Source organism: Protobothrops mucrosquamatus, unplaced genomic scaffold, assembly GCF_001527695.2.
Source record: "Protobothrops mucrosquamatus isolate PMUCROS unplaced genomic scaffold, P.Mucros_1.0 scaffold25, whole genome shotgun sequence".
NCBI lineage: Eukaryota > Metazoa > Chordata > Lepidosauria > Squamata > Viperidae > Protobothrops > Protobothrops mucrosquamatus.
Window position 1 is genome coordinate 1,226,204 of NW_015386410.1, and position 10,804 is coordinate 1,237,007.

The following is a 10,804-nucleotide window of genomic DNA, read 5'->3' on the forward strand; positions in this document are numbered from 1 at the left end:
TCATAGTAGTTTCACCAATTAGTGATAGGATAAGAAAAGTAACTTAAGAAAATTATTTCCCCACACAAGCAGACTTGAGCTTCAAAAGGCTCTTGTAGATAGACACACATTTTTCAGGAAAAGGATAGATAGATAAAACCCATTTAGAACATAAAACCCATTTACAACACATTGCAGAGTGATTTCCAGAGCTTGGGGCAGGAACCCAGCAGGCAGGACACCCCCCTCCTCACCCCAAAGAGAAAATACCTTGGCAAATTCAGGAAGAACCCAATACAAACTAGTCTGACTCAGTGGCAGCCTGAGGCTAAATAAACAAACACTTAACACACACTGGCTATAAGGAATGCAGAACTGGCTAACAGCAATTAGGATTGACAGGATTAGAATAGAAACACCAAAAGGTACACAACAATAAAATAATTAACACCAGATCCCTCCTGGAACAAAAATTAACACCTTTTAGACAGAATTGAGAAGGAAATTAACCCAACAACAGACACTAACCAAAAAATCGGAAATGACAATTTTGGAAACTATGAAATGGTATAATAACTCATGTTTGAGAACCATTCTGTCTAGCTAGCCAGGGATTCATGCTGAATGGTCATAATGTCTGTAGCTGTTCCAATGAAACAATGTACAAAAGAAATGGTTTGCATCCATCAAAGAAAGGGACTGAGTTACTTGGCAATAAACTCACAGATTTTCTGGAGGAATATTTAAACTAAACAAGGGACAGTGAGTTAATTGAGATCAAAAAATTACAGGGTTAGCAGTGCAAGTAACATAGATGTGTGCGTGGACAAGATTATCAACCTTGTGGGGAGCGAGACTGAAAAGATCAGTGATAGCCGATCTGCAAGGAGCGTTCCAGAGGCTCGCTGCCACCAAAGATGGCAAAGTTCCTGACATGGAATGTTAATGGTTTGAATTCTCCACAGAAAAGGAAGAAAATATTTCATTATTTGAAACAATACAAAAATGACGTTATTTGCTTACAAGAGACTCATATTACAGCAAAGGATCAAAAATTNGATTTGGATGTAAAAGAAATGGAGTTGATGTTAAATCTTATAACGGCTGCAAGATTGCTAATTGCTCAGCATTGGAAAATGAAAGGTATACCTACTATAGAAGATTGGGTAGTTAAAGTCTCAAATTTAGCTGAAATGGCCAAGATTTCCGCTTATGTGAAGGATTACTCACAAGAAAGATATATATTGGTTTGGAGAAAATGGATTGTTTATATTGAGTTGAAATATGGAACAAAAAAATATCATTTGGTTTTTGAGTGAACTTCTGATTTTTAATATTTAAAATTATGTTAAAATGATGTTTAATAATTGTATATTTGTTTTAAAAGAGAGTTAAAGGAACTTATAGATTTGTTAGACTAATAGTTGATTAATGTTAGTTAGATTATGATTATATTATTGTTAATCCTGTGATTGGCTCTGGGAAGTGAGGGGGGGGAGGGAGGGAGGGTTGGGTTTGGGGGGGATTTATATTGTAAAACTTTATAAAATTTTCAATAAAAAAAAAGAATATCAACCTTGCTATCAAGCAAAATCAAGCTTTTAATAGCGAGTGTCACGCAAAGTGCACTAACACATAGGTGTCAGTCATAAAGGACTCAAATGTCTGTACACCAAAGCACAGAGTATGAACAGTAAACAAGGTGAACTAGAAATTCAGGTAAATGAGGGCAAATATGATATAGTTGTCATTATAGAAACATGGTCCCACAAATGGAACACTCAGCTAGAGGGATTTCAATTGTTTAAAAGAAACAGACCAAACAAAAGAGGTGAAGTTGCTCTCTATATAAGAAATAACTACATCTCTACAGAAAAAGAGCACAGCAATGATGAAAACTGTCTTGAATGCACTTGGGTCAATATCAAAAGAGGAAAAATGACATTGCCATAGGTGTATACTACAGGCCACCCAACCAAACAGGGGAAATAGATGAACCTTTTGCTAATCAGCTAACTAAGGTATGTAGGAAGCACATGACAATAGTAATGGGGGACTTTAATTACCCTGGCATCAACTGGGAGACAAACTCTGCACCAAGTGGAAGATCAAACAGATTCCTGACAAACCTTGCAGACAACTTTGTTTCCCAAAAGTAGAGAAGGGAACTAGGGGATTAGCCATATTGGATCTAATTCTCACTAACAAAGAGAAAGTGATAGAAGGTGTTGAAGCCACAGGAACCTTGGGGGGGGAGTGATCATGCAATATTGGAATTCAACATTATGGAAGCACAAGCAATAGAACACAGTCAAACTAGAGTCTTGGACTTTAAGAGAGCTAATTTCAATAAACTTAGAGAGGGCTTGGGAGGGATTCCATGGATGAGAATCCTCAAGGGGAAACAACTCAAAAAGCTTGGGAAATTTTGAAAAGTGAGATAATAAAAACCCAGTCTAGCACAATATCAACAAAGAAGAAAAATAATAGCTCTCACAAGAAACCAGCATGGCTGCATAAAGAACTCTCTGACAAATTGAAAGATAAGAGAGACAAGTATAAAAAGTAGAAAGAGGGGCACATAACTAAAGCAGAATGTTAGCAAATAGTCTGAGCCTGCAAAGATGAGGTGAAGAAAGCTAAGGCTCAAAATGAACTAAGGCTTGTGACCAAAGTCAAAAATAATAAAAAAGCAAACAGTCCAACTTATCAAAAACAGTACCATAAAAAAAAGATTAGAAACACAAGTTAAGATAGGCAAGAAAAATGGTAAGTGAGCACCTATCCACCCTAGACAAGTTCAAATCACCAGGACCAGATGGAATACACCCCAAGGTTCTCAAGGAACTGGCAGATGTGATCTCAGAACCACTGAACTATATTTTTCAAAGATCCTGGAGCACTGGGGAACTACCAGAGGACTGGAAAAGAGCTGATGTAGTTCCCCTCTTCAAAAAAAAAAAAAAAAAGAATAGATCCAGAAAACTACTGACCCATCAGCCTGACCTCAATACCTGGGAAGATTCTGGAAAAAATAATCAGTGAGCACCTAGAGGCAAACAAAGTCATTACTAAAAGCCAACATGGGTTTGTTAAAAATAGATCATGCTAGACACATCTTACTGCATTCTTTGACCCAGTTACAAAATTAGTGGACTAACGGAATGCTGTGGATATAATTTTCTTGGACTTCAGTAAGGCATTTGATAAAGTTCGTATAGGGTTTCCCGCCTGAGCAGGGGGTTGGACTAGATGACCTCCAAGGTCCCTTCCAACTTTATTATATATTATTAAATGCAAGAGTAAAACCTTTCTAGCAGATGAACTTAAAACATTCCTCCTGCTAACTTTGGGCTGTTCTTAAGAGTACAGAGAGAGAAAGGGAGAAGAAAAACAAACAAACACATTATTTTTCTTCACTCTGTTTGTTGGCCAGACAAACAGAGTGAGGGTATTTCCTTTCAGTCGCTTAATTTAAGCAGAATTTCTAGCATAATTTTAAAATTCTTTTTTTCTTTGGATTTGAAACAGTTAACAGTCACATTTAACTCACACACAAAGACTTTGACAAACATATATACACAGAGACAAGAGAACAGAAAAGGAAACAGAAGTCTTAGTTTTACACATCCTAGTCATTCCCACCATAAGTTTCAGATAGCTCAAATTAGGGAAGGCACAGATTTTAAACATACCACGTGGTTGCATAGAGAAGAGAGAGAGAAAGAAAGAGAATCACTATTTCTTATTTTCCCTTAAAGTACCTTTATTTAGCCAAATTGGTTTCCCAGCAAAGCCCTAAGCAAAGTCTATTTTTTTTAACATATAGTTTCTCTACCTATCTCTTTTTTCATACCTGCCTGAACAGGTAGCTGATTCCCGTCCCAGGCCTCAAGCAAGCTTTACACTGGGGAGCCTATCTCGACCCTCGAACTAGAACACTCCACGATTCCCTTATATGCAGGGGTTCACTTTGGTTCTATCGGGTCTGGCGCACTGAAGCCTCCTTGTGAGACTTCCGCCTTCCACCACGGTTTTGGGTCAAAAAGGGACCCACGGAGGACTCTGGATCCCTCACAGAGTACTGGGACGCTCCTTTAGGGATCTACCACCACGGTTTCAGACCAAAAAAATGAGTCTGTCGAGGACACTTCTGCTCCCCTGCAGAAGGTACGGGACACTCTTACCGGCTTTACCTTCACTTTTCACCACCACTGTTTGCAGACTTCAAATGTCTGGGACGACCTCTGCTTGCTTTCTAGAGGTAAGGGACGGTCCTTGCCCGGGGCTTAATTTCCTAACTTTGCTTTGCTTTGCTTACAGGGCCTTACCAGCTAGTTGCCCAAATCCAATTCTTTCATTCACTCATTCCATTTCATTTTCACACAGCCTCTCCCTTTTCCCTAACAAAAGGTTCTGCGCTCTGACCAAACCCCCATGCTTTCCAGGATCTGCCACTTGAACAGATCCTTTCTGCGGCTAGGAAAGATCAGAAGGAGCAGAATCCAACTGTGATTGGGAAAAGGGTTTTCTCACTCGCACAGAAATACACACATTTCTCTCACTCCCCTGGGCTTTAAAGTTAAAATTTAGAGGTACTCACCTTCACCTTCTTTCCAAAGCAGCCCTTGAGCTCAAACTCAAAAACTCCCTTTACTACCCTGGCTCCACATGGGCAGGGCCTGGGAAACCCATCCACAGACACAAGGGGTCTGCTGCCGGCAAGATGGGGCTTACCAGTCTCAGTCCATTGGAGAGGTTAGCTTCGAGTCCCATCTCTGGGGTGCCAAATTGTTGGATTAAAGTCTTCATCCTGGTTCATCCAAGCCGGGAATAAATAAGCAACATGGCGACTGCTTTGGGAAGAAGGTTACAGTTTATTGAAGAGGCAGAAAGATGGTTCTTGCAGGAAAGACCAGAGAAAAGAAGGGGGTGAGCACATGGGCAGTAGGTTTTTATACCCTCTCTAACCTTGTTTGGAATAGTTTCCTGTTCCTGTGGCATGAACTTTGAACTGAATCTGAGTGTTTTTCTAGGCCTTGATATCTGTGGTTTAATCCTATTATCGTATCCTGCTTCCCTGGTGATGGGGCTAATGACTCCTAGAATTTGGGTGGGGTATGCAGATTTTAAGTCTCTTTGTCTTCTTGAGTTCTCTGGCTCCAACTTTCTGATGGTTTTACATTTGCATTTGTATAGGGCTGGCTTCTGCTTGGGACAGAGACTTGGGGGCAAGGTTGGTTTCTGCTTTTAAAATACTTTTGAGGAAATATATTTTTCTGCCTTTTTAATATTTCCTTCTCTGGGGCTCTGACTTCCCACAGTAATAATAAGGAAAGGGAAAAAGGCATGCTACCAAGAGACATATGTGCTTTTTGAATTATTAGCCTGAAACATACTTTTGCCAAGACTGATCTTGTTGTATTAAATAGAAAAAGACAACTTAAGGGTGTTAAGAAGAAACATTTCTATTAGTCTTGGACATCTTACTTCTCAGGACTGTTGAAAACATATTTCAGGAATAAACTGCAGAAAAGTGGAAAAGGAGAGAGCAGCTAAAAAAAAGGAACACATCACAAGTAGTTTAAGACCACACTGTCAGATGTACCAGTAGCAGCAGCAGCAGAGGATACTGAATGTTAAGAGTCAGGAAGTGTGGGAAGTCACCCCCCCACCCAGAAGGAAATATTAAAAGGACAGAGAAAAATATATTTCCTTCAAGGATCTTAAAGAGACAGAAAAGCATGCCCAGTTTTCCTTGATAGCCCCAAATCTCTCTGCCCCAAGCAGGAGCCAGCTCTATACAAATGCAGATGTAAACCATCAGAAAGGCCCCAGCTAGGAGATCAAGAAGACAAAGAGACCTAAAATCTGCATACCCCACCCAAACTCTAAGAGTCATTAGCCCAGCCCCAGGGAAGCAGGATATGACTTTTGGGACATAATAGGATTAAACCACAGATACCAAGGCCCAGAGAAGCACACTCAGACTCAGTTCAAAGTTCATGCCACAGGAACAGGAAACTATTCCAAACAAAAGGCTTTCAGAGGGTATAAAAACCTACTCCACATGTGCTCAGCCCTTGATTTCTTTCCTCTTTTCTGCCAGAGCCATCTTCCTGTCTGGCTCTCCTCTCCAATAAACTACAACCTTCTTCCCAAAGCAGTTGCCATGTTTATTCCCAGCTTGGATGAACCAGGATGAAGACTTTTCTTCCAACAGAAGAATTCAAGAATTCTCTTGAATTCAAGAATTCAAGAGAGCAAGAATGTGCAACATTTCCCCCCCTTTTTGAAATCCTTAAAAATATGGATTTCCTGCATAACTGCATTCTGAGCTTGTCTACAAACTGCATAACTGCATTCCGAGCTTGTCTACAAAAATCTTTGTTTCTCAGTAGTGGAAAGTGATCGCACCCTTTTGGCGGGAGGGGGAGGTTTCAATATATTTTATTAAAAGTTTTACAAAGAACATAAAAACCAAATCTAATAAAGAATAAAAGTAGTAAAGAAAGGAAGAAAACAAGCAAAAGTGAAAAAGGAATAAAAAGAAATAGAAAGCTTCTGATTTCTTTCACAGCAAATGTAAGTACAATTACAAAATAACCCTTTACTCTATGACAGGGGTGTCAAACTCAATTTCATTGAGGGCCACATCAGCATTGCGGTTGCCCTTGGGGGGCTGGGTGGGTGTGGCCATGGTGGGTGCGGCCTACTGGGTGGGCATGGGTGGAGTGGGTGTGGCCTACTGGATGGGCATGGCCAGGTCTACATCGTTCATATCAAGGGTGCCTGTGGGGGCCTGGGCAGGAGTGGGACAGATCTGAGGGTCTCTGGCAGAAGTGGGTGGGACCAGGGCAAGTGCCAAGGCATGGTCCACTGGAAAAGCCTCACTGTTCCTCTCATGCGGGGGGGGGGCTGGATGGTGGTGCAGGCTGCCCGGAGCCCTGGGCAGCAGAGGTCAAACGCCCAGCCTGGCCCTCGAGCACCAAGCCCAGCCCCACTTCCCCAAGGGGGCGCCCAGCTGCACTTACCTCCTCCTCAAGGCTGCTGCTGCTGTGCTTGCTCTCCTTAGCCAGGTTACTCATGATGGGTACAAGGGCATAGTCAGAGGGAGGCCCATTCCCTCTCCATGGGAGGAGACCCGGCTTTGTATCCAAAGCTTCCTTAGCAATAGGATGGGAGACCCCCAGGATAGGCCAGGAGGAGGGGGAAAGGGGATGGTGAAAGGGCAGGACTTCCCTCAGACCCTCCCTCTCCTTTCCTTCCTTCCTTCCTGGTGGGAAAATATTTGAGATGAGGGAGGGAGAAAAACAGGCAAGAAATGTAGCTGGGAGGTATCACCCTTCATGAGGAATGAAGAAATGCACCATTGCCTGGAAGTGGCCAGCACATGGCCCTCACCTACTTCACATATGTGGCTTGGTGGGCTCTGGGGGAGGGGATGCCATGAGCAGCGTGAGAGTCAACGTTACCTGCGCAATGCTGCCCAGCCCCCATCCTGCCCGGTCTCGGCAGGCAGCGAGGCGCTCTCCTCACAGTGCCGAGAGGCTGAGCCAGGCGGCATGAATCCGAAAAGAAGCGCAACGCCACCCAGCCCCTAGCCTGCCTGGTCTCGGCAGACAGCGGGGTGCTCTCCTCACAGCGCTGAGAGGTTGAGCCGGGCGGCGCGAAGCTCGCCAGCTTTGCATCTTGCTGCCTGCTGAAACTGGGCAGGCTGGGGGCTAGGCAGCATTGCACTTCTCATCAGATTCGCGCCACCCGGCTCAGCTCTTGGCGCTGTGAGGGGAGCGCCCCGCTGCCTGCTGAAACCCCTCCCCCGGAGCTCATCATGTGAAGTAGGCGAGGGCCATTTGCTGGCCACTTCCAGGCAATGGTGCATTTCTTCATTCCTCACAAAGGGTGACATCTCCCCAGCATGCAGCCAGGGGGCGGAGCCAACGCAGCAGGGGCTGGTTCCTCGCTGTTTCCAGACGGCCTTGTGGAGCTAAGACTGAATGTGTTTCAGCATAGATGGCCATCACAAAATTGTACATTGGCTCCTGGCCAGCCTGGGCCAGGGCCAAGGCAGCGGGGGCCGTTCCCTCACTGTTTCCAGGATGGCTTCGCGGGCCACATGAAACCACTTTGCGGGCCGCATCCGCCCCCCGGGCCTTGTGTTTGACATGTCTGCTCTTTGATTACAAAAAAACAAGCTCTTTCCTATTATTAGGATTACACCCTTCTGCATGCTCTTGCACAAGCCACTCCACCTCTACGTCCAGCCTGCTATTTCCCAGCTGTACCTTACGAACATCTGTCTTCCCAAACTTTTGCTTCTCTTCCCACAGGTCAGACTCCTTGATTTGTGTTAAAAGTAAGGGTGCCACTAAATGTACCCAAGTGGCCAGATCAGAGTTCCAGAGAAACCAAGTTACCTTCCACTCATTTCTACCCTTCTCCAACTAGATAACAATTTGGATGAAGGAAAGTCCAGAGGATCCAACACCCTCTTGTGAGTCACTCAAACAGATTTTATACACAACCCTTTCTCCAGCTGGCTCTGAAGAACTCACTTATGTAAAAAAAAAAAAAAAAACCCAAGCAAGGAAGAAGGGGGAAGTGCCCTGTACAGGCAAAGAGAACAAACTGTATATAGATAGAGACTTTGTAATGCAAGAAAAATGCAAGTTATGGGCCCAGAGGTTAAAGGAAAGTACTGAGTTTGCGTTGCCAAAGATATGTGTCCAAAGGGGATATTGAAAACAAAATGAGAATTTCCTCTTCAGGTTAAATAGCCACAGAATTTGGAGGAATGGTAGAAGCGTATTTAATAACAGGACAAGCAAAACACTTCAGGGAAATTTTGTGCAATCGTATAAATTTCCAAAAGAAATAAAGGTATAGTTTTTATGTCAAAGGGCAACACAGTAAAAATAAGTACAGTATAATTTAAGGCCTGTCAAATTCTTCCTTGCCTGTTTCCAGTCCACTCAGAAGGTGCTCTGGGTCTCAGATTTATGCCGAGGAGGGAGATGTAGAACACATTTTTTCCACAGTACAACTCAGTAACATTGGAGGAAAGGGCAAATCTTAGAAAATAATTTCTGAAACAAAATCTTTGATAGCCTGATGTTATACTCATCAGGGGTTAAGGGATTCTGTTTACTTATTTATATCCTGCCTTTATTATTTTTATAAATAATTCAAGGGGGTATAAACATGCCCAATAATCCTTATTTATATCCTGCCTTTATTGTTTTTTTTATAAACAGCTCAAAGGGGTAAACATGCCCAATAATCCTCCTACCTCCTATTTTCCCCACAACAACCCTGTGAGGTGGGCTGTGCTGGGCTGAGAGAGAGTGCCCCAAAGTCACTCAGTCACCTTTTATGCCTACGGTGGGGACTAGAATTTAGAATCTCCTGGTTTCTAAAAATCTAAAATCGATATTTAGATAACCTAGAAATCTCGTTTGGTCCTGCCGTTCCTTAAGTAACCAAATTTATTACATAAAAACGCTTAATGCAGTTGTCCGAGCTCTATAAAAATACGATTGACTCTTCAACAGTTGTGCTACACGTTTCAAGGCAAGCACTTCTAGACTAGCTTCCCGCCTCTATCCGGCACCCGCCTGTTGCCCTGGATCGCAACATTGGCTGCGGACGAAGGGCATTGTAATCCATCTCATTTGGAGGATGCCGGGAACTTGGAAGGAGCCTGCTTAAATTAACCCGGGGTTCCAACCCTCGCCTAGAAGTTAGGGCCCCCATACCATCCCCGTCCCTAGCGTTAATCCTCCGGGGTTGCTTTCCACTCCACCCCGATCCCGATACCCCCGTCCCTTCCTTAAATCTCTCCATCCCGCACGGGCAACTCACCCTGGGCAAGGGAGCCCTCTCCGCCACGCGCGAACTGTCCCAAAGGGAGGGTGGCGTGGGGGCACTTTGCAGGGCGGGCAAAAGAGGCCAGAGGGTCTCAACTTCGTGCGACATGCAGGGCGAGGACGAGCAGAGCGAGACCTGCCTCCCCAGCTGGGATCCACACGCTTTGATTGGGGATCTCCCGCTCGCCTGAGCGCCTCGTGGCTTCCTGTCTCTTGCGCAATTGCTTCCTTTGCAAAAGCGAGCATCTCTCCCTCGAGCGTGTCTGGAAGCGAGCGGCTCTTGTGGGTTTTTTTCTCTTTCTAACCTCCCCCCCCAGTTCTCCTTTTCATCCGCTCCATCCTTAGTCTCGCGGAAACCAGCCGGTGGCCTTTGCTTGCCTTGCATATTGGTTTGGGGAGCTGTCCTTCCCAGCCGCTCAGCCGGTGGCTTAAAAGGTGATTGGTGGATTTCTGTAGCTCCGCGGGGGCGGGAGTCGGAGAGGGCCGGGCTGTGCGGTCTCTGGAAGACACGCGGGACGCTTGCGCTATCGGGGCAGAAGGGGCTTGAAGTAACGGGAAGGGAGAGGAGTGCCTGGCTACGGTGAGCATCTTTTCTTGGGGGAAGAAAAAAAGGCACAAATCCGAAAGAGGCGCATGAAGGGGGGGACTACGTTTATAACTTCGCTTTACAAAGGAGAATCCAAGAGCAAAACCAACAAGAAAACTTTACAAAACGCATATTCTAATAAAAATATCTGAACTGGGAGCCAACTTGGTTTAGAGCAGCGGTTCTCAACCTGTGGGTCACGACCCCTTTTGGGGTCGAACGACCATTTCACAGGGGTCGCCAAAGTCCTGGAGTTTTTCCTCATAGAATCCTTATGAAACGCAGTCCCGCACTTTTTTGGGGGGGGTTTCCCCTTTTTCATGAGCTGTGCTACTCCCTCTTATTCTATTGGCTTTTGAAAGCCAATAGAATA